Raw genomic sequence first — 13084 nt, 5'->3', positions numbered from 1 at the left:
CTAACTTTTGAAAACATGATTTTGTATTCACAGCTACACGTGGGACTGAAACAGTGGCTGAGGAGGGGGAGGTGGACTGAGAAGGGTTGCTGAAAGGGGCTTGGGACCAGCAGGGTGGGGGAGGGGGGCCCTCCACTTCCCTATCTGTGAAATGGAGACGCTAATGCTAATTGTCCTCCTGGTCCCCAGGCTAAGATGAGGCCTCCAGGGAGGGAGAAGCTGTCATTACTGAGGCTCAGCAGTTCTTGAGAATGGCTGCAATGGCACTGCGGAGGGACTGATGGGGGGTGGGGGTGGGGGAGCAGCCCAGCACCTCTAGACAAGGGTGGGGTCCCCTTGGAGTCCTTTCCACTGCCTTCCCTAGCCTCAGGGACCAGGTGTCTGGTTGCAGCTGCTGGAGTGGATGGAAGGACTTCCTGACCCCCAGCTGGAGTGGAGACCCCCAGCGCTGTCACCCAAGGCCTGTAGAGGCTGCGGATGGCAGCTTGAGACTGCCAGGGCCTCGGAGCTCTGAGTGGGGAGGATTATACAATTTAACAGGTGGGGAGTGGGGCACCCAGAGGCCTGGGAAGAGAAGGAGGGAGCCCTGGCCAGGCCTCAGTCACTCACTGGCACATTCATTCCTTTGCTCACCGATTCTCTTGTTCTCATCTGTTTCTCCCAACCTTCATCTCAGCAAATGTTTCCCATTGCCTTCCACAGCCAAGCCCCTGCCGAGTGCTGGGGGTGCAGACACAGCCTCCGTCCTTAGGCACCTCCAGTCGCCGAGGAGACAGACGCATTCCAGGGACCATCGAAGACAGCAAGGGCACGCAGCCACCCTGAGGACCTGCAGGGGAGTCGGGGCTCCAGAGCCTCTTCTCTGCCTTTTCCCTCCTGAATCGGCTCAGCTCACCCTCTGTCAAACTTTTCCATGGATCCACCCTTTCCAGAAACAAAAGCAAAGGCTCCCCAAGGCCTTGAGCGCCCCCCAACCCCCGCAAACTCCACCCCTCTTGCCTTTACTCCCTCTGTTCAGCCACAGAGGCTTTCCCTGGAGCTCCCCACCGGGGAGTCCCATCTCAGGGCCTTTGCACATGCTGTTCCCTCTGCCTGCTGCTGTCCCCACCATGCTCCTCCATCCCTTCTTCAGGTCTTTCTCAGTGAAACTAGTGAGCCCACCTAACAGTGCAACCCCTCCCCCTGTTTTTCTCCATGACACCTTATGCTTGAATTCCTCACTCAGCTTGTTTGTTCTCTCTCTCCTGAGCTAGAACTCCACCTGCACAAGGGTAGGGATTCTGTTTTGTTCACTGTCTTCTCCCCAGTGGTGGGCACAGTGCCTGGCATCAAGTGAGAGCCAAATAAATATTACTTCAGTGATTGGTTTATTGATTAATTACCTGCAGGGCAGGCTGCCTGCTCCACCATCTCTAGCCTGGAGTGGAGAGTAAGGGCTGGCTGGGGGGTGGGGTGGTGGCTGCCCTACCCCCTCCTTTTTCCTTTTCCACCACCTGAGCCCTGAGGCCTCTGCTGGGTCCAGTGTAGAAGGTGAATATCCAGCTAAGTTTGAAGTTTGGGCTTGACTGTGTCAGCAATGGGGGACAGAGAAGGGAGCTGTACTAGGAAGGTTGGGGTCAGATGCTAGAAAAGTCTCTGGAAGTGAGAGATGAGTGAGAAAGCCCACACTGTAAATGGCGAAGAAAGGAAACTTATAGGAAGACAGATGAACAGACAGATAGATGAGTGGAGAGGTAAATGAACAGATAGATGAATAAAGAGATGGATGATGAATGAATGAATAAATGAGTGGCGGGATGAATGGGTGAACAGATGCATCAGTAGAATGGATAGATTAGTAGACAGATGAATGAGTAGATGGACGGGTGAGTGGACAAATGCATGAAAAGATGCATGGATGAATGGATGAGTGGATGGATGAATGGATGGACGGATGGATGTAGGAGTGGATGTATGTATGAGTGAACGGATAGATGAAAAGGTGAGAGGACAGATGAATCAGTGGATGGATGAACAGATGGGTAGATGGATGAGCAGACGGATGGTTAGATGGATGGATGAATAGATAGATGAGTAGATGGATGAATGAATGAGTGGCTGTATAGATGGATTGAAGGATGGATGAATGGATAGATGGGTGCATGGATGAATAGATGAATGGATGGATGGATGAATTGTTAGATGGATGGATGAATGAATGGATGAGCGGATAGATGGATGTGCAGATGGATGGAGAAGTGTATGAATAGTGGATGGACGAATGGAAGGATGGATGAATGGATGAATGGATAGATGGGGGATGGATGAATAGATCAGTGGGTAGATAGATGAGTGAATGAATGGTTAGTTAGATGAATGGATAGATGATGGATGAATGGATAAAGGAGTGGATGGATGAATGGGCAAACAGATGAATGGATGGATAGATATGTAGATGAGTGGATAAATGGATGAGTGGACAGGTGGATGTATGAAAGGATGAATGGATAAAAGTGGATGGATGAATGGACAGATGGATGAGTGAATGAGTGGATAGATGAGTGAAGAGATGGAGGAGTGGCTCAATGGATGAGTGGATGGATAGATGAAAGGATGAGTGAACAAACAGATGGATGAATGGACAGATGGATGAATAGATAAATAGATGGGTGGATGGATAAACGATTAGATGAGTGAATGGATGGATGAGTGGATGGATAGACAAATGTGTTGCTAGATGAGTGGATGTGTGTATGGCTGAAAGAATGGATGGGAGGATTAATCAATGACTGGATGGGTGTACAGATGGCTAGGATTATTATGATAATAATACTAATAAATTATTTATTGGGTACTTTCTGTGCACCTTGCCTGTACTTTATGTATCAATCTCATTTAAAATTCTCATTACAACATTTTAAGGGAGCCATTTCTTTTCTCATTTTACAGATGGAAAAACTGAGTCTTACGGTCATAAAATGACTTAACAAGGTCTCATGGCTTAGGAGAGGTTGAGGCCAGATTTATACTCAGGTGAGCTAAGCCCTTAGCTGGCTTGCTGCTCAGTGTGGGGTCTCTCCCACATAGATAGGCATATGCTGAGGACAGGTACCCTGTGTGGGCATCTCTGAAGCACCTATTGACTTTCCTCTTGGGGAGGAGGCCTCTGGGAAGATCTCTTGGCTTCAATATAATGTTTTCAGCTACATTTGGCCCCAGAGGAATGAGATGGGGGAGCCACGCACCCACAGTCCTTCACACCACACTGGCAGCTGGTGGCAGCACCATCCATGGGGAAAGCAGTGTGGGCAGAAAGGCAGCTGGCATGATTCACTGGAGATGAGGGGAGCCCTTTCCAGCTAGCCCCATGGTTCCCAGGGCCTGTGCTCCAGACAAGGGCAGTGGTGCAGGGGCCAGCCCTGCAGATGCAGGTCTTAATGCCTTAGCCTGGGGCCTGCAGGTAAAACTGGTGACCTAATCTGAGCTGGCTTATGGGAAGCTAGGGCCGTAGGTGAGATGGTGGCTGGACAGCGCTAGCCACAGGGTAGGTTCTGGGGAAGGCATGAGAGGCTGGGAAGGGCAAGTTTTAAATAAGGTTTCCAGAAAAGGCATCTCCCTGAGAAGAGACATTTGAACAGAGACCTGAGGGTGGCAGAAGAGTGAGCCCAGGATTTGGCAGAGGGAGCAGCAAGTGTAAAGGCCCTGGGGTAGGCAGGACTTGATGTGTTCAGGAATCACAAGGAGGTATGAGAGGAAGAGGGACAGGAGATGAGATCTCAAGGTAATGGGGGCCTGGAGACTGTGGTGGAGCTGGGTTAGCGCAGAGGTTGCAGCTGGGTCCCCAAGGCTGCCACGTGCTGGGAAGCAGCAGCAGCTCTCCTGGGTGCTTTGGGACTCAGCTCTGCCTCCCCACTTCCATCTACCCCTGGTTTCCCCCTGTGGAGGCTGCAGGGAGCTGGTGGCCGCCTCAACCAGACCTAAACAAAGGCTGGCGTTAGGTGCCCAGGAGCCCATGTGGCCCAGGCAGACAGACAGCTCCTCCCTCAGCCCCCGTCCGGGCCCTGAGCCCCCAGGAGCTTTGGGCTCCAAAATGCAAGAAGGAGACTTTAGGAGGGACACCGAGGCATGAGCCAGGAAGTGACTGCACTCAGTACGGCCTGTGCCACTGTCCCCGCTGCCTTGCAAAACGTTGCCTTTCCATTTGGAAACAGTTTGTTGATCCAAGTTTTTCTCCAGGCAGGAGCCCCTAGTGTGTTCAGGGCACAGCCAGGGGGAAAGTGAAAGTGTTTCAAAAGCAAAAGGATAAAAATCCTTCCTCAAGCTCCTATTGGCCTCCCCAGACAATGCTGGGGGTGGGGGCTGTGACTGGGGGGCTGCAAGGCCCTGCCTGGCCATGGGGGTCTGGGGGAGGGGCAGCTGCCTCTCCCAGTGGGAGCTATGTGCTGACACAAAGCCCCAAATTCCCCATCTTGCTTCCCTCACTGCACCCATTTTGCATCTAAGCCCTGGCTCGGCCAAAGGCCCAGGACAGATCCCAGGACAATGGTGTCCAACTTGGGACTGACCTCGTGGCCGTGCCTAGACAGGCCTGATCTCTGCTGTCCACCCCCTACCCCAGCCCACACAGGGAAAGCTGACCAGAGCACCCCACCCAGACACCCAAGGCTGCTGCTCAGGGACAGAGGGTCCTGGCTACTTGCACACCTCCTGTGATGGAGTGCTCACTACCTCCCCATTTTGGGGGAGCCAGTTGTAACTGACTCCCCAAGGCAGTGATGTGATGGGAAGCAGCAGCCCCTGTCCTAGGGGTTTTGGGGACTCAGCCTGCATCCCCACTTCCATCTGTCCCTGGTTTCCCCTGTGGAGCTTCGGGGAGCTGGTGGCTGCCTTGACCAGACCTAGCCAAGAATTGGCATGAGAAGCCCCGGAGCGTATGTGGCCAGGCCCCTTCTGCAGTGCGTGTCCCTCCGACCTGTTAGGATTGTAAGGCGGTTGTTCCTTCTTCTGCAAAGAACAGAGGCTGAGCTTTGGTCTCCAAGAGGCCTTGGTTCCACTGGGCACCCCTCCCTGGCTCCTGCCACTATCCCTGTCTTCTCGGTGTTCTCTCCTCCCCAGGACTCCACGCTCCCAGTCTGGCCATGCTGGTTGGAGAGCCAGGGAACTTGGACCCTCCAAGCGCTTCCTCTCCCCAGGAATGCAGTGAGGCACTCTGGCCGTCTTCTCTGTAGCTGGCCACTTCACAGTTCTTTGACCTTGGACTTAATTGCTCTGTGCCTCGGTTTCCCTCATTTGTAAGTTGACAAAAAGTGCTCTAATTGGGGGAATGGAGATCTAGGTGGAAAGGCTGCCTGGAGAATGGAGTGTGAATGAGCTGAAACACCTGAGATGGGGGGCCTTCCTAAGAGCAGGGGGTGTTGGAACCTGCATTCAGCAGACTGCCAGCTTTAGGGATGGGAGGAGGGGTTGTTTTCTCCATGCCCCCCACGGCCAGCATCTGAGAGCCCCTTGCCTGGGGACAACCCCTACCCTCTTGCCTCCCTGTACTCAGGCCTGGGGAGCCCAACTGGGGGGGTTGACCTCACCCCAGCCCTTGTTTTCACTGCTTGCTTTCCCTAGCTTCAGGTGGGCTTGGAGAAGATTTTGGGGAAGCCAAGGGCATCCAAGACCCGGCCAGGAGGCTGGCCAGGGAGTGGGAGGGCTATAGCAGGGGGTGGGAGGGCTCTCAAGGCAGACTTGGAAATTGAGGTTCTGGGGGTGAATGTGTGAGGCCTCCCCAGGACATGAGGTGGACAGAGGTACCCCCAACCATGATGCACCCCTGGCCCAGGGCTCAGGTACCCGCTTCTTCGTCTGACCTCTTGGAAGGGTCATAGAGATGCCGGAGTTTGTGCAGATGGACGTGTAAGGCCCTGGTGACTGGGCCAGGACTGGTTGGAGCGAGTAGGGGGTCAGTGGTCAGCACCACCTGTTGCCATCCTTCTGAGGGGGCTGGACTCTTCCTGACTCCTTTTCAGAATCCAAGTCTTAATGCACCCAGCAGCACCCAGGATTGCAAAGGAAGCCAGTTGCTAAAATGGTGAAGTGGCACGTGTGTGATGGGTTGAACTGTGTGTGCCCTTCCCTTATGATGTGCTGGTGATAGGATTGTGTGGCAGGTTTCAGCCTGTCACTTTCACCCAGAGACAAATGTGAGACCTGTGGGGGCGTCTGCCAGTCCAGAGTGGGATGTGGACACATCTGTGGCCTCTGCTGGTAACAGCCTCAGGCACGCTCATGCTGCCAGGTTTGCCGTCTCAGTCCACCGTGGAAGAAAAGGCCACATTTCAGCTGGAGGCTGGCCTGCACTTCTTCACTGTTCACCCGCAGAGACCCCTGACTCAGTCCTGGCGTTGCCCAGCTCTAGAGCTTCCCGCCAGGAACAGCAGCAGCAGCAGTAGCCTCAGTAGCGCCACAAGCAGTAAATGACAGTGAAGAGCAGCAGCCAGCAGACACTGGGCTGAGGGCCTCCCTCACTCAAACTTGGCCCAGACCTGAAAGACAGCCACCGTCATCCTCATTTTGTAGAGGGAGAAACTGAGGCACAGAGAGGATAAGTGACTTGCCCAAACTGACACAGCTTGAAACGATGGTGTCAGGGTTTGAACCCCAGCTGATCTGCCCCCAGAGCCTGTGCTGTTCTCCCTTAGAATGCCTGGCACACAAGTGGGGTTTAATGCATGTTTGACCCATTTAAAGGGTCATTGCTCAATTTCTGTGTTCACAGAGGGACATTCCCTGGGGCTGAGCTGGTCTCTGCGGATTTACAATGGGTTCTATATTTATCATCCCCATTTCTAGGTAGGTTAATGGATTTTAAATGGAGTAGATACTAATTGCCCCCGTACTGTGGATGGGCCAGCCTGGGAGAGGGCTTCCTCCAGCTCTGGGACCGAATTCCTCAGCACGGACCTGCACCAAACCTAGGGTGAGGATTTAAATGGGCCAAGAAAAGAGTAGTGTGGGCACTTGGGACCCAGGGACAGCATAGGCAAGGGTGCAGAGGTGGGTCCTAGGGACCTGCTGGGAAGCCTTGCACATGTCCCTATTGTCAGCAGATCTTCCTGGTCCAGGGGCAGCAGGCAAGGCTGTCCCGGCAGAGGCACCCGGCTCCCTGTAGCTTCTGCAAGATTCAGGCCATCATGGAGTGTTTATTAATCACCACAGACAAGATGGGGTTGGGCCTGCTCAGCAGCTCTGCGGGGAGTTGGGAGAGGGAGGGAACCCTGTGAGAAAGGAGTTCAGGACAGGCGGGAAGGGTGGGCTGCCTGGCCCAGCCTCCCATAGGACGGGGAGCCTCCCTCTTCTCTCAGCTCTTTAATTAATTTGAGGGAATCTAAAATCCTTGAACATGGTCTAAAGATACGATGGCCCTACAGAGAACATCTTGGACCTCTCCTCCTCCCTCTAACCTCCCAGTTGCCCTCCTGTTGGTCAGTTTCTGGCATCTCTTTCCAGAATATTCTACCAACAGACACACACCTGTGTGTGTGTGTGTACATACCCACCTTTTAAACGTCCAGTGAACTATACTCTTCTGCATTGTACCTTTACTTTGTCTTAGAGCACTTTTTCTATTAGAGTCACTCAACAAATATTTCTGGAGCACCTACCAAGGGCTGGGTGCTGCTCTCTCAAGGCCAGAGGCGGCTGCCCCGGCCCTGGAGCCTCAGCCTGGCTCCTTCACAGGGGCTGCTCCCTGCACCCATGTGCGCTCTCATGCTTGCCTCCTTGGGGACACTGGGCAGGTTGCTGCTATTTCTAGGTGAGTCCCCAGGTGTCGTGGGATAAATTCCTAGACCTGGAACTCCTGGGATAAAAGGGGATGTGTCTTCTTAGCTTAACCAGCTGTTCCTAGATTGTGGTTGAACCCTCAGGGTTTAGGTTGTGGGCAGGGAGGTGCCCCCAGGCTGGTGTGAAGGCTGAGGATGGTGCTGGCATGGGTGGAGAGGAAGGTGCAGGGGCCAGAGGTGGGATGTGGCTGGGAAGAGCCTCCCTCTGCCCTTGAGGATCCCCCAGTGTGAGGAAGGGGCAGAAGCGGAGAGGAACAATGTTCCCAGGAGGCTGTAGGTGCCCAGAGGAGGCGAGTGGCTGGCTTGGGAGGGTGGGCATCCAGGGAGGCTGGGAGGAGGTCTCTCCACGGAGCACCCAGTGTGTGCCAGTCCTTGTGCTGGGTTGCCTCCCACGTGTCATCTCCTGGGAGGGTTGCATCACTGATTCCCTCCTCCAGTGGGTAATATGAGTGCCTACCTGGTGCTGGGCACTGTAAATAGCACTGCGTGTGAAGCAGTGCCTGCCCAGCGGGCATCACACCCATCCTACAGCTGAGGAAACCGAGCTTTGAAGGAGAAGGCAAAGGCTTGGAACCTAGGAATCATCTCCCTCCTTCCTGGCCCCTGGCCCTGAGAGCTGCCCAGGCAGTGGGTGCTTCCATAAAGAGTTCCGGCCCCAGCTGGCTCCTAGGAAAGGACCCCAGGTGGCCAGGCCAAGCCAGCCCTCTAACCCTGCTCCAGAGGGCCAGAGGCCAGGTGCCAGACACCCACAGAGGCTGCCCTGGCCTGACAAGCCTTCCAGCCCTGTTCCTGTGGCTCTGGCTTCCGAGGACCAAGGTGACCTGGGTGGTTGCCCTGGCTTGGCCCTGGCTCATCCCAGCCCACACTTGGCCCCCAGCGCCACTCCCTTGGAAGACCAGACCCTGGCACATTGAGTTCTGAGCACAGAGCTGGCTTGAGCCTTCAGAAGTGAAAGACTGTTTCACAGACAGAGGTCCCATGAAGGTCGCTCCAGGGTCTGCTCAGCTCCAGGCACAGAACTGAAAACTTCTCTGGAAGCCTAGAGCAGACACACCGAGAGGTCCAGCCTGACCACAGGGATAGGGGACAGTGGGAAAACAGAGGACTTGAGAGAGCCCAGAGCCAGAGGCTGAGCTGCGGGGCAGGTCCTGGAGGCTGGCTTCTGGCCTTCCCAGCATTGGGAATTCTTGCCCGACCCTGCTGCCCGGTCATGAGGCTTTATTCCATTTACAAAATAACTTGATTTAAAAAAATTGCGAAAGCAATAAATGCTTGCTGTACAAAATGCAAACAAAACAGCCCTGAAAGCGTATGATGTGCCCACACGCCCGGAGGGCAAACGACTCCTTCCTCATGGCCGAGTGAGGCTGGGCTGCGCACCTGCCCATGTCTCTCGCCAGTGAAGGGAGGCATGGGCTCTCACCAGGTGGGCCTGAGCCCAGAGCCCCGAGAAAACAGGTAGACACCTTCCTCCGAGCAGCAGTGAAAGAGGAAAAGGTCCCAGGAGGACACAATCACCAACAATTTGTCTCCAAACTTCCAGATTTTTCTCTTTGCGAAGCAAATCTGTCGTTTTTATTAACATAAACAGAATCACGCAACAGGCCCCACGCTGCCTCCTGATTTTTTTTTTCTCTGCATGTGTTGGGGGTACAGTGTGTTTTGGACAGCTCACACTGCTGTCAGGACCTATTTCAGCATCAGGCCCGATTCAGAGGGGCCCTGGTTCCAGGGCTGCGGCCCTGCCCCCACGAGGAAGGAGGGTCACGGGGCTGGTGCTGGGGCAGAGGCCCTATCTGTGGAGTGATGACCCCACGTGGGGACAGGGAGGAGGCAGGCAATGCCCACCAGGGTGGAGAGGGGCTGATAATTGGCCGGATTATCCCGGCGGGGAGGCCTCCTTGGGGAAGCTATTTTTAACTCTGAGAGATGCTGCAGCCACTTCCCTCTCTCTCTTTATTGCCCTTTATTCCTGGGGCCTGCAGGCTGTGCCCGCCTTCCTGGAAGCTCTGTCCCTTTAGAGGCAGGGAGGGATGAAACGCTCCCCACACATCATACAGAGTGGTCCCCACATGGCTCTGCCAGGCAGGGTTCTCATGCGCCCCGTTTCAGAAAACGAGTGAGAGCTTCAGAAAGCTTGAGGGGATTTTGGAGGACTTACTGGTCTTTTTACATCTATCGCTTTCACCAGCAGCCCCTTGAGGCTGTTGGAAATTTCCTAAATTAAAAATGGGATGGTTTTGGCTTATAATAAAAAGCCCGGGGTGGATCTAAGGGGCTCCAAAGACCAGCCCAGATTCTTGTTTCTCTCAATATCTCAGCTCTGCTTTCTCTGGGTGGGTCTCATTTCATGTGGGCTCACCCCACGTGGAGGCAAAGGTGACGGGACCCCTGGCCAGCCCCGAAGCCCTGGAAAATACAGCTCCTGCTTTCCCGCAGACCCAGCGAAAGTCCTAAGGCTGATTCTCATTGGCTGGCTTCAATCACGTGTCCATCCCTCAACCAGTTGCTGTGATGCTAGCAGCCAGACCTGGGTCACTCACCTACCCCTGGGCCCTGGGGCTGCCCCAGGCCCACAGGAAACATATGGTAGAGGGTGTGGTGTAGGAGGAGGGAGACCCCAAGAACAAGGCTCTCAGAAGAGCAGCTTGGACACGGGCGGACTTGGACCAGCATCTCGCATGCCTCTAAGTCTCGCCAGGACAAAAACTCTGACACCCAGGCCTGGCCAGGAGATGCCAGATGGAGCACGGCTGAACGTCGTGGCCTGAGCCCGGGCCCTGGCGGCTGCCTTCCGGGCCGCGGTTAGCGCATCCTCCTCCCAGCCGCTGCTCCAGCAGAGGGCGGGGCCGCGGGAGTGCTGGAGCCCGCACACGGGAAATCAGTAAACCGGCCAGCTCCAGGCCCAGCTGATCAATGCCCGCTTCCTGACGGGGCAGGAGGGACTCAGTGTCCTGTTTCCAGGGCCACCAACCGTTCCTGAAGTTCCGTGTGCCTCAGATCAATACCGCAGGGTCAGCCAGGGGCCCGCGGGCACCTAGGCAGGGGGAGGGGCGTGCGCATGTGGGTGCGACTGTGTGCGGGTTCGAGCCACGTTCCCACTGTGCTCCGGGGGCAGCCGTGTCCTCTTGGGGCAAGTGCTTCTACCCACCCAGGCGTCATTTCTCTGTGCATCTGCCTGTGGCCTGTGGTGCAGGTTGGCATTTAGCCTGCAGCCTGGTGCCTGCCTGGCACGTGGTGGGCGTCGGCCCTTGTCACCCTTGCTGTTAGTATCTTCAGAGTGTCTAGTGACAAAAGGTATTAAGGAAAGAGACTGGGCTGAGGGCGGGGCTGCTGGAACTGGGCTCTTCTCTGAGGCTCACTGCCTGAGTGACAGATCCTCTTTCCACCTTTCCAGGTAGGCTGTGGACCCGGCTCAGGTGGAAGAGGACCCTACCAGAAATGCATATCCTGGAACCGGCCAGCACCTGGCCTCCCGCCTGCCTTATGGTGGGTGGGGGTGGGAGGCCAGGTGAGACCCAGACCCGGGCAGCCTGCCTGGAGGAGGGGGCAAGGCTTGTGATGACAAACAGTCTGATTTCCGGGGCCAGCGTGGCTTCGTGATGGTGCAGGTGGAGTTGGGAGTGGCTGTGACGGCCAAGCTGTGCAGAGAGGAGGCTGGGAGAACCCTCATGGCTGAGACGTTCCTGAGCTGGGTCTGTTAGCACTGGTCTGCACTCATGGCATGCCCTTGGTGTGCCAGGTCCTGGCCTGCAGACATGCCTGGAGGACAAGCTCCTGCCCTCCTGGGGGTGCCATGCTGGTGGGGGATATGACAGTGAGCCAGACACCTCAGAGAGTGGCCAGCTCGAGAAGAACACACGCTGGGCACAGCAGGTGAGTCCTGGTGGTTGGCAGGCCTCTCACAGATGTGCCACCGCAGCTGCCCTTGCATGTAGGGTAGTTTGGAGGTCAGTGTTCCTGATGGAGGGCAAGGCAGGCACCAAGGCCCAGCGACAGAATTAGGCTCCTGGTGTCCCAGGGCCTGGATGGCCAGCCAGTGTGTTCAGAAGAGAGTGGCTGAGGGGAGGGTGTCTGCGGCCTCAGGGACTTTGGCTATCCCTCCTAGAAGGGTGAAACTGGGCGTGCTGAGAGCTCATTTCACATCTTGATGGTGGGAGGACTTGAGGGCCAAAGGCAGGCCAAGGTCTAGGGCGGACAGGGAAAGTCTCAGTGGGCTCTGGGGAGGAGGCATTCCTGGCGGGAAGGAGGTACCGGGACTCTCGGAGCACTGGGTGCAGCTGCCTGCAGGCCGAGCAAAGCTGCTGGGGAATGGCTGTTTGGTTTTCACATCTCACTCGGTGATAGCCTTAGGCCTCCCACAAGCACGTTGGCACTGTGGCATCAAGACGTGATTACCACAAGAGCTGGCAGCTGCTGTCAAGAGGCTGCAGCTCTGGGGCTCTGGCACATAGGGCAGCAAACCCAGCCTTTGGGACACCTGCCCTGGGCAGCTTAGTGGTCACAGAAGCAACCTCCCCTCTCTGGGCCTTGCTTTCCTCAAAACAAAGGCAGGATTCCAAATGAGCCCAGGAGCTCTTCTGCCTCCTAGGCCTGTGGCTCTGAGGACACTCAGATATGCAAAGGTATCTTGAGCAGCCAGTATGCCCACCCAAAGCTGGGAGAGACTGGGGTGCAAACAAGCCTCAGTCCCACTCCTGTCTTGGAGAAACTCCCATCCTGGAGGGGAAGAAAGAATCCAGGATCAAGGGGAAGCCAGGTGCAGGGTACACAATTCAGGGTGTTGGGAAGGCGTGTGTGTGGTGGGACACCCGATTGCTGTTCATCTCCTTGGCTACTGCCATGGCTGTGCCGGGGAAGTTACTACTCTCACGGCCTCGGCTGTCACTGTCACCTCCATTTTACAGAGAGGGAAGCAAATTGTCAGCAGAGGACAGGTCCCAGGTCCCCTGTTGGGCAGTGTTGGCACTGGGCTCAGTCCATTTGTCCCCACCCGGCCACTCTCGACACTGCCCCCTCCATGCTATAAGGGGCATAATGTCCCCTACTCTGGCTGCAGGCACACCCCGGGAGGACTGTGAGCCCCTCTGCCCAGGTGAGGAGCCCTGGGGCAGATGTGTGAGCTGCCTAGAGAGAGATCTGCCCACATCCCTGCCTCTCTGTGTCCCAACCCCTCCTGGAGGGAGGCTGGTGCCCAGTGGCCTGGCAGAGGGGCTTTGCTTTGAGGGGCCGTAATGGCTGCTCATGGGTTGCAATTACAATTAAGAACTGAACTC

General features: G+C 55.7%; 1 protein-coding gene across 3 annotated transcripts in view; it reads left to right on the top strand.

Annotated features, from left to right (window-relative positions):
• The first annotated feature begins 10312 nt into the window (after positions 1 to 10312).
• KCNJ12 (potassium inwardly rectifying channel subfamily J member 12) overlaps positions 10313 to 13084 on the top strand; it is a 47970-nt gene continuing 45198 nt past the window's right edge. For 2 of the 3 annotated variants that reach the window (XM_035299294.3, XM_078372349.1), the window contains exons 1-2: positions 10313 to 10822; positions 11206 to 11684. The gene's annotated coding sequence lies outside the window, so the exon portion shown is untranslated. Of the gene's footprint in view, positions 11106 to 11205; positions 11685 to 13084 lie in introns of all 3 variants that reach the window. The other variant, XM_078372347.1, reaches the window with a different exon arrangement.

This window comes from Callithrix jacchus, chromosome 5 (assembly GCF_049354715.1).
Source record: "Callithrix jacchus isolate 240 chromosome 5, calJac240_pri, whole genome shotgun sequence".
Taxonomy (NCBI): Eukaryota; Metazoa; Chordata; class Mammalia; order Primates; family Cebidae; genus Callithrix; species Callithrix jacchus.
Note: the sequence above shows the minus strand (reverse complement) of the source record. Positions and strands in the feature narration are given on the sequence as shown.